Here is a 14454-nt window from a genome sequence, read left to right as displayed (position 1 = left end):
TCAACTATATTTAATATCCATTGTGGGCAGGGAAGCTTCTGTAAGGTGACTGTTCCCTGACATTGGGAGTGTATTTACCATTAAATCGTAATTGGAATATGAGATTGCCTTTTATTATACAGAACTGTTAAAAAGTAGAAAGGTTTTATTTCTACTGCAGGTCAGAAAGGTGTAAGAGTAGGTTGCACATATTTGAACACCTATATCTTGAAAACAGTAGATAATGAGTATATTTTAAATACTTTTCTTCTGAATAATATATTGAAACCAAACAGTATTACAGTTCATCTGTATTCACAAAAGAGCCTTATGTTTACTTAAAGCTTTAGATTTGCATGGCGTCTATCCTATGCAGTCTTATAGAAGAAATATTTCCATTTTAGAATTCAACTTTTGTAACCTTTGGCAACATGTAGTATCAATGGCTCTTTGTTGTTTAAAAAAAAGTGAAACTGTAAGGTATCCACAAGGATACGCAGGGCATTGCTATAGCAACACAGCCTCCCTTCCAGCACCACCAGAGAAGTCATGAATAAAAGATGGGGTTCTAAAGACAACAAAATAGAAAAGGTTGTTTCAACCCTTCTAATACCTGACATTTGCAGTTATTTTGTTAAATGCAAACCAAAAAAATGTAGGGAAAGGGCATGCCTTTGCTGAAAGTATGCATTTATATATTGGGAATGTCACCAAGCAGATACACACTTTTTGTATTTATCAGCTTAGAAAAGGGGAACAGAAATCAATAACAGAAGCCAATAGCATGCAATTTCTTAAACTGTGTATATATACGTAAAAGAAAGAATCATCTTAAATATCTATCTGATCTGAAAAAACAGTGGATGCTTGCTATCTGAATTAACATAATGAAAATACAATGTTGGAAAAATACCACCCATTTTCTGGTCTATACTTGAATTTTTTAAAAAATTGTGATGGAAACTGCCCTTCAGAAAAAGAAAGATTCTCAGCCTCAATAAACCCATATTTTTCTTTAGCTGTATAGAGATTATAATGAAAGTAAAACTCGGTCTCATTTTTGTCTGTGCCCTACTCCCCTACTCCACTTTCCGACCCTTAGTATGTTTCCTGGAAATGTCTTAATTAATGAATTAACTGTGAGACATAAGAACAGCAGTATGATTTAAAATATTATTTTTTTTAAATGCATGTTATTTGTCACTGCATTTGAATTCAAATTAAATCCAAGGAGGCTACGAGATCATTTCCTGGCTACAGTCTTGTTTACTAAAAGATTATTTTAAAAAATACTGTTGCTTTAGAAAAAAAGGTATTACTCATAAAGCACTGTATTTGAAAAGTAGAGAAACATGTATTTATTTCACTTACTCTTTGGAATAATTTGCTGTGCATATCTGCACTTGGATTTATTCTATTTGAATGATAACATCGTGATAGAAGACTGTCGGTTATGCCGGCAAATTTTCACTGAGTGACAGTACATGTGATGTAGGAAGCAATGTGAATCAGTAGTGGTGGTAAAAGACCCCTTGTCTGTCAGTCCTATAGCTTGGCTTCAAAGCTGGGAAACTCTCTTCCTTCAGATCATAATTTTTGTTTGCTTTGGGGATACACTTTGCTTATAATTACATCTTTGTCTCCACTGAGCTGTACAAGTATGAAGAAAGATTGTAGAACAACATTGCTCCTCATAATTAGAAAACCCCATTAATTTTTATTCTTTCTCTTTTTTTTTTTTCCTCATTCCAATCCAGTCACTTTCCTGCACTTGGAGGCGCAACAAGCAGATGAGATCTCATCCCAGAGAATCCTGAGAAATGCTTCGATCAATTTTTCAGCCTTTAGTCTTTAAATGTCATGTGAATTGCCCTTAAGCTTGCCAAAAAACATAACACTTTTGGAGGAAACTTGTTATTTTGGCAAGATAAGTCCCCTTTTGCATCTATGCTGCTGCAGGCTGCTGGTCATTGCCATCGCTCAAAATCCTTTTTATTCTGCCTGGCAGTTCTGCAGTGTGTCACACACGTCGGTACTGAAAGCCTTCCCTTGGGTAGAGCCATGGCACTTTCACAGTCTTGGGCACAGGAGCACTGAAGTTATTCTTGAAGACTTGTAGCTTAGTGGTGATGAGCAATGGTGTTAAGCTTTTCAGGCAAGGTTTGAGAGGCAGGGTTCTCATTACTGCCTTCAGTACATTAGCAATGTAGTCATCAGGGCAATATGTGGTTCTGCTTAGTTCATGCATTAGTCAGCTGCCACTGAAGAGCCATCTTCTCTAGAACAGGCACCTTGTCTGAAATCTCACTAACTTCTGTTTCCTACAGTTTTGACGTTTACTGACTTCGGTTACTGACTGGGTTTTGGGTTCATTTATCAGTGCCCGTGGGAAACAGATAACATTAGCAAAATCTGTTTGCCTCCCTGTAGAATTCTGGTTTTGTGCAAGAGACCTGCTGTAAGGCAAACTGGAATGGAAAAAGTATGTATCTGTATATTTAAGAATTTTGGAAATATTCAGACGATAATTTTGTTCTAGTTTGGACATCACAGGATATCTCCTATTTTCATAAAATTTCTAAAAGATGTGTTTTTCCATCGAAATATCTCACCATCATTTATCCCAGATGGCCTTCACTAAAACAATTGAAGTGTTTCTAGAGGAAGAGAAGTACCTCCCATCAAGCTTTGTCCAGCAATGCTATCGTGTGACACTATTACCCTGCAAGATGAGGGAAAGGGGAAAGACAAAATATCACTGATGCAAAATATCACTGATAGGGTTGGGGTGAACTTATAATCTGCAGTTGTTAGCATAATGTTATTCTGATCAGCAAAATTGTACAGTACCACTGTCACAAATAGTTAGCAACCTGATCCCATGCCAATTGTTAAGGGTATTTTAATATTCTTTCTAATGCAATTTTGTAATAATTCCTTTTTCCAGACCTTCACTCAGACAAAGGGCAACCATTTCCTATTCTCTTTGCCACATTGAGCAAACTTGTAGCTATTCAACCCCACTTGGCCATATTAGAGCTCTTTGTTTGGATAGCAACTTTACGTTTCCCCAAAAGATATTTCCTTGCTGTCATTGTCAGAATTACCCTGTTTTGACTATGCTGTCACAATTTAATTTTGTTTCAGGCAGACGTCTGTCTAACACACATTAAAATGATCTGTTAATTTGTTTTTAGTTCAGGGTTAATGAGAATGCTTTTGTGTCAATCTTCTATTGTCCCATTATAACGGCAACAACCATTGCTTGTGCCTTTTTTGTGACTTGTTATAGGGGAGATATCTCTCCCTTTTTACTTGCTGTCTCCTTTTTTTCTGGCTTGTCTGTCAACATAAGGTCTCTTTAGCACTGAGAACGATCACTGCTCTGGTCCCACTGCCTGTTTACCTGAACACTAGGAAAAGATGAAAACAAACTACCTGTAAGCATTGAGGTGGTCTAATTGACCCTCTCTCATACTACCAATTGCTGCACAAATTGCTTTCGCAAGTCTCTTTGAGGGAGAAATGGTTAATGTTCATCAAGTCACTTCTGACTGCTACTGAGTGAGCTGGTTTTGTATCTTCCTATAGTGCTTCTTAGTCTGTGGATCATGCTCCTCTTTTTAAGTAAACTGCTGTTGAAGGCCCTTATAAGATGCTTGTCGTAGTTTAGCCCTGCTCAGGACTGAGCTACACAGCCTCTCACTCACTCTCCCCACCCTCTGAGAGAAAGAGGGGGAGATAGTACAACAAAAAGCTCGAGATTTGAGATAAAGACAGGGAGAGAACATTCAAGTTACCGTTACAGGCGAAACAGACTCGACCCGGGGAAAACTATTTCAATTTATTATTAATAAAACCAAAGCAGGATAATGAGAAACAAAACCAACTTCTTTCCACCCCTTCATCTTCCTGGGCTTAACTTCATTTCAATTATTTCCACCTCCTTCCCCCTCCGAGTGGCACAGGGGGAGGAATAGGGAATGGGGGTTACGGTCAGTTCATCACATGTGTCTTTTCTGTTGCTCCTTCCTCCTCAGAGGAAGAACTCCTCACATTTCTCCCCTGCTTTGGTGTGAGGTCCCTCCCATGGGCTGCTTCACAAACTGCTCCAGCATGGTGAACATGTATGGATGCCCATTGCAAAGGTGGCAGAGTTGTTTTCTGCTGTGTCAGGAGGACGGTTCTTTACCAAAACTCTTCCAAAATAACTGCAAGTAAAGCATTGTATCAACATACAGAAAAATAAAAGTAAACTGTTTTGACAATATAACAAGAGCTCTAAAAAGAAACTTGCTGTGATTATTTAATCAATTAGTAAAGCACTTTTTAAATTGCACTATAAATAACAGGTAATAAAGGACATGCAGTGCATAGCATTACCTTCACTCCTAATGGCAAGGCGATTACAGTCTAAACAGACTAGAAAAATGTGAAGAGATTGACAAGAGAACTTGCCTCGTCACAAAAACCCATGAGCCATTGGAAAGGGAATAAGTGGCAATCTAATAATTTAACCAAGAAACAGGCATTTAAAAAGAGGAAATCTGTTCAAGGCGGGTATTCACACTTATCCCCCAAGTGTCTAACAACCAATCTTGTTATGGCATTTGCTCTTCAGGATTCAGTTATGACTTTGATGTTTATGAAGGTTACAATTATGTTAACAAATTAATGGGGCAATTATTTTGTTTTTATGGATGCATTGGGTGGCTTGAGTTAACAGTAAATCACAACTTAACAATGAAGTGATTTCCAGCAGAATGCTTTGTTATTTTTGTTATCCAGTAAAATATTTCTGAAGAGGAAATCGCCCGCTGAAAGGAATTTCATTCAATCTTTCGCTTACAGGAACCTCATTCATTTGTTTTTAAAAAAATCATTAAAAATTATATAAACTGTCAACTGTACTATTCTATTAATTTCTGCCAAAGACAGTAGATTTTAATGTGTTTTCTGATCCAGGGATTTTTTTTTTTCTCCTTCTTGGCTAGGAGAAACATTTTTGCCTAAATGTAATGATAAAGAATCCAGAGTTTCTCAAGCTAGTGTACTTCTGGGATATAAATTTGTCACAAGCTAAGATAGAATTCCTCTGCAAGAGCCTCTTGGTAAAACAATTGGCAGAGTATGATTGAGAAGGCTTCATTAATGCCTTCAGAGCACTGTTAAAAAACCCTCCTTTCCTCATCAATACGTTTTAATATAATTGAAAATTAAACTTCTTTAAATTGCAGAAAATGTAGTAAATACCTGTTCTTTTCTGTGAACAGATGTATATTCAGCAACAAAAACTTTCATTCTCATGTTTTGTAGCCAGATAAAATACCTTCAGAGCTCCTCAGCTATACATCCCATTGATTGCACTGTGAGTTAATTACATGCTAGAATACTAAGGAAACAGTGTCCTTGAAAACATCATGATAGTAGCAAGAAAAGACCTGCAGGCAATTGTCTGATACCGGGAGAACTTATCTGGCTTCTGTCTCAACTGGAACCTGGGTCTGTATTTGTACCAACTACTCTGAGAGTTGTGTTTTCAAGCATTTCATTGACATTAAGATGGCTTGATATTATCAGAGGATATCTTTTTATACATGTCTCCATGAATTCCATCAAGCCACAAAGTTCAGTTGTGAAATGGTAAAATAGGGTTTGCAAGATTTCCACTCTTCCTTCACGGCCTTGCATTTCCCTGGTTGCTGTGCATGACAAGTTCCTTTGCTACGGATGAATAGTCCAGTGTGGCACAGATGGGAGGAGGAGATAAGAAGCATCACTTGGAGAAAAAAGACACTGAGTTTTATTTCATTTTTAAAAACACGCTATTGAACAAAACAAATGCAAAACCAGAGAAGAGCTAGCACAGTAAGATATTTGCTGTATTCTCTGAACTGCAAACAGGCATAAAGATCCCTAATCCAATAAATTTTCTATTCTTATTATTTTTAGACATTTATGACAAGATTGTGCTTGGCTATAGTGGACACTGAGGAACCAGGGAAGAAGGCATTTATGCCTTGAGTACCCTCTTATGAAAGCAATGGGTGTAAGTTAGCTGAGGGTGGTTTAGCCTGAGAATATGTCCCAGGCAGCACAGCTATTTGAATGCAAAAAAATAAATTGAGAGGGTATAGAAAAAAGGAAGGAAATCAGGTAGATGAATAAAAGAATACACAGGGAAATGGAGGAAGAGGGAAAAGAATCTAAAACTGGTAGGAAAAAATTAACAAGGCAAGGTGTAGAGGGAAGGAGAAAAAACGTATTCGTTCTGAAAAGGGCAAAGGAAGAAAGAGAAAATATTTTTGTTTTCTTTTACTAAAAGTTTGTTGCAAAAATACATTTGCATGTAGTTTAAATTATTTTCAATGTTCTGTGTACATAGATTTGTAGATGTTTGCCTATATCTTAGACTGTCTAAATTTGATTTCTCTAGAGTTCTTGCATGAGGTGGTTATGTGCAATATTTTATTATATTTTAAGTGTATTTGAAAGAAAAATATTGCTTTTCCAGTGTGAAGTGCATAGAAGGGGGCTTTGGTTGCAATCCATGTAATTATAGGATGGAAAATTCCTCTTGGCAGTGGCGCTGCCATTCTTCAGTTTCTATCATTTACATTTCAGGCGGTCCTGGAAATTGTTGCTAGTTTCATACTCACTTAAGAAAGTAAGAGCCTCCAAACATAGTCTTTAGTCACCTTTATTCATCCTTGAATTCTGTTCAAAATTTGCTTCACGGCACAGCTTTTTGAGACCACTCAATAAACGTTTACTAATATAAACCTTTTTTCCCACCCACTATTTCTCACTGTGCTGGGGTGGCCTTGGTGAATTTTTCTCTGGGTTTCATTCTGTTCTTACTTTAGGGGAGCTCACTGAGCTGGGAGAATAAAGGTTGTGAGTGGCAAAAGAGATAGAGAAGAAATTATAAAGCACTATCTGAACACCCCTGAACCAATTTAATTGTGATCCAGCTGATCAGAAAATGCTGTTTATGCTGAGCCATTGCTGACATTGACTCTTGTTGCAGCAAATCTCAGTAACTTAAAATGACAAAAAATGTGAGTGAATATTTATCTAAAATTGAGATTTAAAAACTTTTTACCCTCTTTCACTTTTTAAAAAAACACACTGGATTGAAACACATCCTTTTAAAACACTGATTTTGAATTAATTTTTGTTTGTAACTTTTGTTTTGCTCTGAGTCTATCAAAAGTGACTTTTGTTGTTCTCATGCAGTGTCTTCAAATAACTTGGGATCTGCCACAGTCATTGGTAAAACATGGACAGAGAAGATTGAGATCGTCTAACACTTTATATAAATAAAAAATTTGTATGATCAACTGAAAATGAACTTCCGTTGAATATCACTATGGCCAGTACAATGCGGCAATTACTGTCACACAGAAGAAAAAACAGTTCAGTTATTAAGTTTTTCTTATTTTGCCTTTTGATATGCTTAAAAATGAGAATGCAAGAGTATTCCTGACCAAAAATGTACTCAGTTTTTCACGTTATTCACAAAGAATGAAAAGAAATTGCTGACAGATTGAAATAATTTCTACAAGGTCGCTCATGTCGACAGCAACATACAGACACTGTTGTTTCAGTGAGGTTTTCTTTTAAGCTGTTTACTTAACTAGAAAACTGCAATTATCTTTTTTGCTTTTTCTTCTTTAGTGGTACAAATTACACTGAAGTCTTTGCTCTTTGTTTCATTTTAATAATCTGCAAAACAGAGACTGCTGAAATAACAAGGATCCCTTTTCCTTACAAGATTTTCTATATTCATGTTGAATGATAAAATGCAATGTCTCATCTTTCTCCTAGGTGAAAGGTTCTACAATTTCATCAAAAAGGCAGGCTTAGTCATGTAGACAAATAAAATCATTTTTAAAACAGCAACAAAAAGCCCCACATCATAAAGATTATAATAATAATAGTTCACAATAATCCAAGATAAAATAAGTTTTATTCCATTTTCTTATATAATGGCAGTGATTTAAATTCGATTCTGATGTTAACTGTGTGGCATACACTGCACATATCCATCAGTGGTTACAGTTCTTAAGGCAGTTATTTTAAAGCAGCAACAGATTATTAGAAATTCGTAATGAAAATAAAATTCATTTTGTCCTTGAAATTATTTTTAAAAATCATAAAAATGACCTGCCCTGCAATCCTGGCCATGGCCTTCTCAAACTCAATATCCTTGAAGGCAGAAAAAATACAACTTCTTGCCCATCTCCCCATCGTAATTTCCAATAGGAAAGTACATACAAATGAAGAACTTTTCTCAAAGGAAATTAAAGAGGCAGTCCAAAGGGTAAAATCCTTGCAGGAGATGTTTAAAGCTACCAGAGGTATCTTCCACTGTGGAAGGCACATGGAGAGCACGGAGGTGGTTGGTGACAGCCAACATAGCTTCACCAAGGGCAGATTGTGCTTGACCAATTTGGTGGCCTTCTATGATGGGGTGACAGCATCGGTGGACAAGGGACGAGTAATGGATATAATCTACCTGGACTTGTGCAAGGCATTTGACACTGTCGCACATGACATCCTTCTCTCTAAACTAGAGAGACATGGGTTTGATGGACGGACCACTCGGTGGATTGGGAGTTGGCTGGATGGCCGCACTTAGAGAGTGGTGGTTAACGGCTCAATGTCCAGGTGGAGACCGGTCACGAGTGGCGTCCCTCAGGGGTCCGTGTTGGGCCCGGCCCTGTTCAACATCTTTGTCGGCGACATGGACAGTGGGATAGAGTGCACCCTCAGCAAGTTCACTGATGACACCAAGCTGTGTGGTGCCGTTGACACACTGGAAGGGAGGGATGCCATCCAGAGAGACCTTGACAGGCTGGAGAGGTGGGCCCGTGCCAACCTCATGAAGTTCAACCAGGCAAAGTGCAACGTTCTGCACCTGGGTCGTGGCAATCCCAGGCACAAATACAGGCTGGGCAGAGAATGGATTGAGAGCAGCCCTGAGGAGAAGGACTTGGGAGTGCTGGTCAACGAGAAGCTCAACATGAGCCGGCAATGTGCCCTTGTGGCCCAGAAGGCCAACCGCATCCTGGGCTGCATCAAGAGGAGCATGGCCAGCAGGTTGAGGGAGGTGATTCTCCCCCTCTACTCTGCCCTGGTGAGACCCCACCTTGGAGTACTGTGTCCAGTTCTGGAGCCCCCAACATAAGAAGGACATGGACCAGCTGGAGAAGGTCCAGAGGAGGGCCACGAAGATGATCAGAGGGCTGGAGCACCTTTCCTATGAAGACAGGCTGAGAGAGTTGGGGCTGTTCAGCCTGGAGAAGAGGAGGCTCCGGGGAGACCTTATTGCGGTCTTCCGCAAGGGGGCCTACAAGAAAGATGGGGAGAGACTGTTCAGTAGGGCCTGTTGTGATAGGATGAGGCGTAATGGTTTTAAAATAAAGGGGGTAGATTTAGATTAGATATTAGGAAAAAAATTTTTACAATGCGAGTTGTAGAACACTGGAACAGGTTGCCCAGAGGGGTGGTGGAAGCCCCATCCCTGGAAACGTTCAAGGCCAGGCTGGATGAGGCTCTGAGCAACCTGATCTAGTCGGGGAGGTCCCTGTTCCTTGCAGGGGCGTTGGACTAGATGACTTTTGAAGGTCCCTTCCAACCCTAACCATTCTATGATTCTATGATTCTAACAAATTGAAGAGCTGACTTACCTGTTATGAAAGAGATTTAGAACAAATTGATAGTAACAAAGAACAAATTAGATAGTAACAAACCAACTGAAATAAATTGTGTTCATCTAAGAACTCTAGCAGAAATCGGAACTCAGGTGCTGAACTACTCCCTGTAGTGGATAACTATGACTTACATCAGCCCTGATACCCAAGGAGCAGAAAGTGATAGTTGCGAAGGCAGCTTTTTAAAAGAACTTGTAGAGTGTGAGACTGAAGTTTATTGGCGCGTCTGGACTCTGCAGTGAGTAGATTGGTTGAAATTGTAATAAAGACCAGAATTAGTATGCCACAGTGCTTTAATGTGTTGTAATGGAGAAGAATTGGCAGAACTTGGATACTTAATAGGCATCTCACCAAAGACTGACAAAAAGTAACTGATATGGGATAGGGAATAACTTTCTTCCTGAATTAGCAATGGGTTAAAGAAAAGGGGAGAAAAAAAGAATAGGATAGATAATATTTTTTCCAAAACATTTAGTAGGAGAATGAATGGAGCTATCTGCTATTTAACATATTCTTAACTGATTTAGAAAAGGGGTGAATAAAGAGACAATTTGGGGCTGATACGAAATTACTCAAAATAGCCAGAGCTTACTGTAGAGTTATGGGAGGATTTTACTACGTTGAGTGATTGGGAGAGAAAAGACCAAGTTAATGCAAAGTAATCCTCCTGAGGAAAAAACAATTTTAATGATGAAGCTCACAGTGGTGGTCTCTAAATTAGCAAAGGTGAAGCTCTTCTGATTAACTCCTTAAAGACATCATCCCAGTTTTCAGCAGCCATCAAAAGACAAACAGAATATTAGGAAGTATTGGGAAAAGAATAATAAAAAAAGAAACAGTAAGCTTGATTATGTGTATACTGGGGTGATGGGCACATAGTGAGTGATTTGTGGAAGTGTGGTAGGATATAGACCTAGAAAGGGCAGGGAGAATTGCAGAGGGGAAGGTTAGAGGTTTGGGACAGCTTCTGTGTGAGAGATATAACTGTACCAGTACTCTTCAACTTGACAAAGAGATAACAAAAGGCAGGTGTGATAGAGGAATATAAAATTATGAATGACATGAAGAAACTGAATAGGGGATGATTACTCACTGTGGGGTACCCAAGGAAACTATTAGGCAGCAGGTTTAAAACAAACAAAAGAAAGCACTTTCCTGCATAACAATATTACATTTTGAGATTCATTTTCATGGGATGTCAAAAGTACAAAAAAGTTCAAAAAGTGATCTAAAAATTTTATAAAGGAAAGTCCGTGAAGAGCTATTAAACATGAGATGGATGATTTTAAACAGGAGTAGCTGGCAACTACCACTCTACTTTCCCTCTTTCATGTGTTCTTTTTTCTAAACATCAGCTGCTGGCTACTGGCTGAGAAAAATCTTTTCGTTTGATCTAGCATGTCTGTTTTTATGGAAAATGGCACAGAAAATATGGTTTATTCAATACTAAATATGTAAGCTCTGATTCTGCTATTCTTTCTCCTGGCCTGTTCTCAGTATAAAAGCTAACCAGGTTTCACTGGGGTTGCACGATTAAATGTCGTAAAACTGAGCACTTCAGAATCGCTAATCTTTCAATAATAATCCAATCAAAACCTTCCATCAAATTATTCTTTTTAGACATTTATCATATATCTAATAGTATAAAAATATTTTCAGTGTTGCTTAAAATAAGGAATAAAATAGAACATACAGCTTGAGACTCAAAACAATAGTGTGGGTTAAGGACCCACAATAGTGTGGGTTAAGGACCAACGAGAGAGAGAGAGATCTCCACAGTCTAGCAAGGGGTGCTAATTCAGTTTCTCTACAGTCTTGCTTTAGTGAAGCAAAAATAGGGAAGGAAGGAATCGTCGAGTATTTTCAATATCTTTGTGTTTATAAAATAATACCAGAAGAACAGTAATCCAGGTGTTTGTCATCCTTTATTACTGTATGAATGTGGAGACTTCCATTCATTTCAAGGGCTGCCCCCACTAAATATGTGGTTTCTGTGGGAACAGAAAACAGCCTGGTCGGAGAACGTGGGTATCTTCACAGATCTGCAAAGCTAATGTGACGATGATCCTTTCTCTGTCAAGGCCCAACATGAACAAAACCACAACTTTGTGACCGACACATGGAAGGTCTGCAAAATGTTAGTGGGGTTTTCCTCCCTCCTTTTCTGAGGAGAGAAAATGAGATTCTCCTCACTGCAAAGCTGAGCAAGTTACAGTTTAAATTTGCTCTGCTAGTTGAGAGCATTGTGCAAAAAAGAGCCCTAAATATTTGAGGCAGAATCAAACCCTTAGTGCTTGTGAGATGGCAGTAATGACAGAAAATGGAAAGGCTGGCTGTTAATGTTGCCATCAGCAACTGAAATGTTGAGATGAACTGTCAAGAATTGAGTGTTCTTCTATTATTTAAAATTTATAGACAGGTACTATTGTATTACCTGGAATATTCACCTCTCAAAGCCGAAGAATGAAAAAGCCTGTTTGAACGGGCACCCTGCTACTCAGGTGGTTTCCTAATGGAGCTGGGACTTGTGCTGCCCTTTGTTTCCAGCACAAGAGGTCTGGTGATGTTAAACTTGGCGCTGGCTGCATGTGATGGTGCGTGTGCCGTGCTTGGCTCTGAGACACATCCAGGCAGGCTCCAGCTGTAACAGTAGCATGTCTGGTGTGTCAAGTTAGGCCAACTGGAAATGCCAAGTGGAAGTGGATATATGCAGTGTTGGATATATTGCACAATGGCCATGGGCTGAATGGTCCTGTCGGGTTGTAAGTCTGTGGTGTAAGAGAAGCACTGTCTTGAGCACCGTATCAACATCCTAACCTTTGGGACTTGGACAGACTCTAAGAACCCTTTAGCTTTATCCCTGAGCAGGACTCAGGTGCTGCCACATGTGCTTCAGTGTCCGTGTTTATGTGGTTTGAGGAATTTGTGTCAAAAATTGAGATGCAAATTAAATACAGGTATCAGTGAGGATTAGATTTCCAAATTACTCTTTTGAACTTTTGCATTTAAGTTCTCATCTGCTCTGGTATGCTTGAGGCATTATGGTCACTCCCAGTTGCTTTCTGATTATATGTGATGTATGTTTGCAGCTGGTGGAACCAAGTAGTTCCTTGCAGAAATGTTCTGAATTAACTTCTTGAACTCCTGGAATGACAGCTCAATGAAACCAGAATAGAAATGGGATCAGCATTTATGCTGGAGTAGGAATACTCAAAATGGAAAAATTCCTAGCGTGTGGTCTGGATGTCCCAATATCAGTGTAGGTTTTATTTCTATGGACTAGTGGAGAGAAAGTGTGGGGTGAAAAGAGCAGGACTCAGTTCCTGCTGTTATTCTGTAATTTTGAATAAAACATCCAAGACCCACAGGCTTTGTTTCTTCATGCTGTTAAATTGCAGGTAATAAACTTTGACCATATTTGTAAATCATTTTGTATTTAAGGTCGATAATACAATTTGGAAATTATTTTAACAAAGAAAAATAATATAAATATGATGTTGCAGAGAAAATGTTTCCTCAAAAAATTTGAGAATGGTATAAAATAAACCCATCTTCTTGGTGACTGTTATCTCCGCAAGTTTGCCTTGGACTCCAGAAATTAAGCTGGTTTTTTGAGTTGTACACAGTCACACAAATGCTGGCCCACTGAGATGAGTCTGATAGAAGTAAGGTATGAATAATGGTTCCTCTCCTCCTGAGATATATAATACTGATAAAATTGTTGTCAGTTCTTTTAACAATAGCAGATTGTAATCCCTGAAAATATTTGCTCACTTTCTCTTAGCAATACAGTTTCTGCTGTCAGAATTGATTGTCAAAAAAAGCAGAGCTGATACACTTTTCTTTGAAAGTATCGATCCAAAATTAATGCTTTAAACAACACATTTGTTCCTTGTGTTTAGTTGTAAAACTTAGTTCAACAATTTCATATAAATACAGGATCTAATGCTGTTGTACTGCTTGCATGCAGTTATACTGGTAATAACTAACAACTAGAGGGAGGATGGGGAGAGCAGGCATATTTGTTTTCATTTGCTAGAATAAAAATGATGGTGATAAAGTGCAAAATATTCTTCATGTTAATACTGCTTATATTTTCCCAAACTTCTTCCTATATGGACCACATTTTAACATACATTATCCTCTATTAATTGCATGACATTTCTGTGGGGAGGTAGAGCAATAAGGGTGTTAGAGAATGTGACATGGAATGGTGCTTTTTTTTTTTTTTTAATTCCCCAGTACTGGTTTACAAGGTCACTATCTGAATGGATTGTCTGCTTATAACCTTTTGTGTTGTACAAATAAGAGCTTTTCTGATCCTGTTCTCAGAAATTATTAAAAAGTTTGATTAAATATTCAAAATTTGAACACAGGTCTTGTAGTTTTCCTCCTGCATTAGCATTTTTGGTAGTCTTCAGATTTGTTTCTTGATTTGAAAATGTGCTTTCTGATATATCCCCTGTGTGGTCGCATGTGGTAGTGTTATGTTTTCCTGAAGCTGTTGTTGTTTGTGATGAATAGGAACTATTGGAATAATCTGTAGTGATGCTAATTCACATTCACTTGTAGTGCTGCTGCCTAGATACATAGTAATTGTTCCAGGAGCCTCCATTCTGATAAGGACAAATATTCATGATGAAGACATCGCTGATTTTTAACTCATTTGCTCTTTGAGATCAGAATAACACTCGTTTGCACCTAATCAAGAGAAGTGAAAGCATAGGTATATGGATAGAGGTTTTGAGGATGTATA

General features: G+C 38.3%; 1 long non-coding RNA gene across 3 annotated transcripts in view; it reads right to left on the bottom strand.

The window, feature by feature from the left end:
* Positions 1-3827: 3827 nt before the first annotated feature.
* Positions 3828-14454, bottom strand: part of LOC147600532 (uncharacterized) — a 59285-nt gene continuing 48658 nt past the window's right edge. For all 3 annotated transcript variants that reach the window (XR_015258727.1, XR_015258725.1, XR_015258726.1), the window contains exon 3: positions 3828-4190. This is a non-coding gene — a long non-coding RNA (uncharacterized LOC147600532). The remainder of the gene's footprint in view (positions 4191-14454) is intronic.

The sequence above is a fragment of the Chlamydotis macqueenii genome, chromosome 5, assembly GCF_036417535.1.
Source record: "Chlamydotis macqueenii isolate bChlMac1 chromosome 5, bChlMac1.mat, whole genome shotgun sequence".
In the NCBI taxonomy this organism is placed as follows: Eukaryota; Metazoa; Chordata; class Aves; order Otidiformes; family Otididae; genus Chlamydotis; species Chlamydotis macqueenii.
The sequence above is the reverse complement of the archived record's forward strand: the minus strand, read 5'-3'. Positions and strand labels throughout refer to the sequence as shown.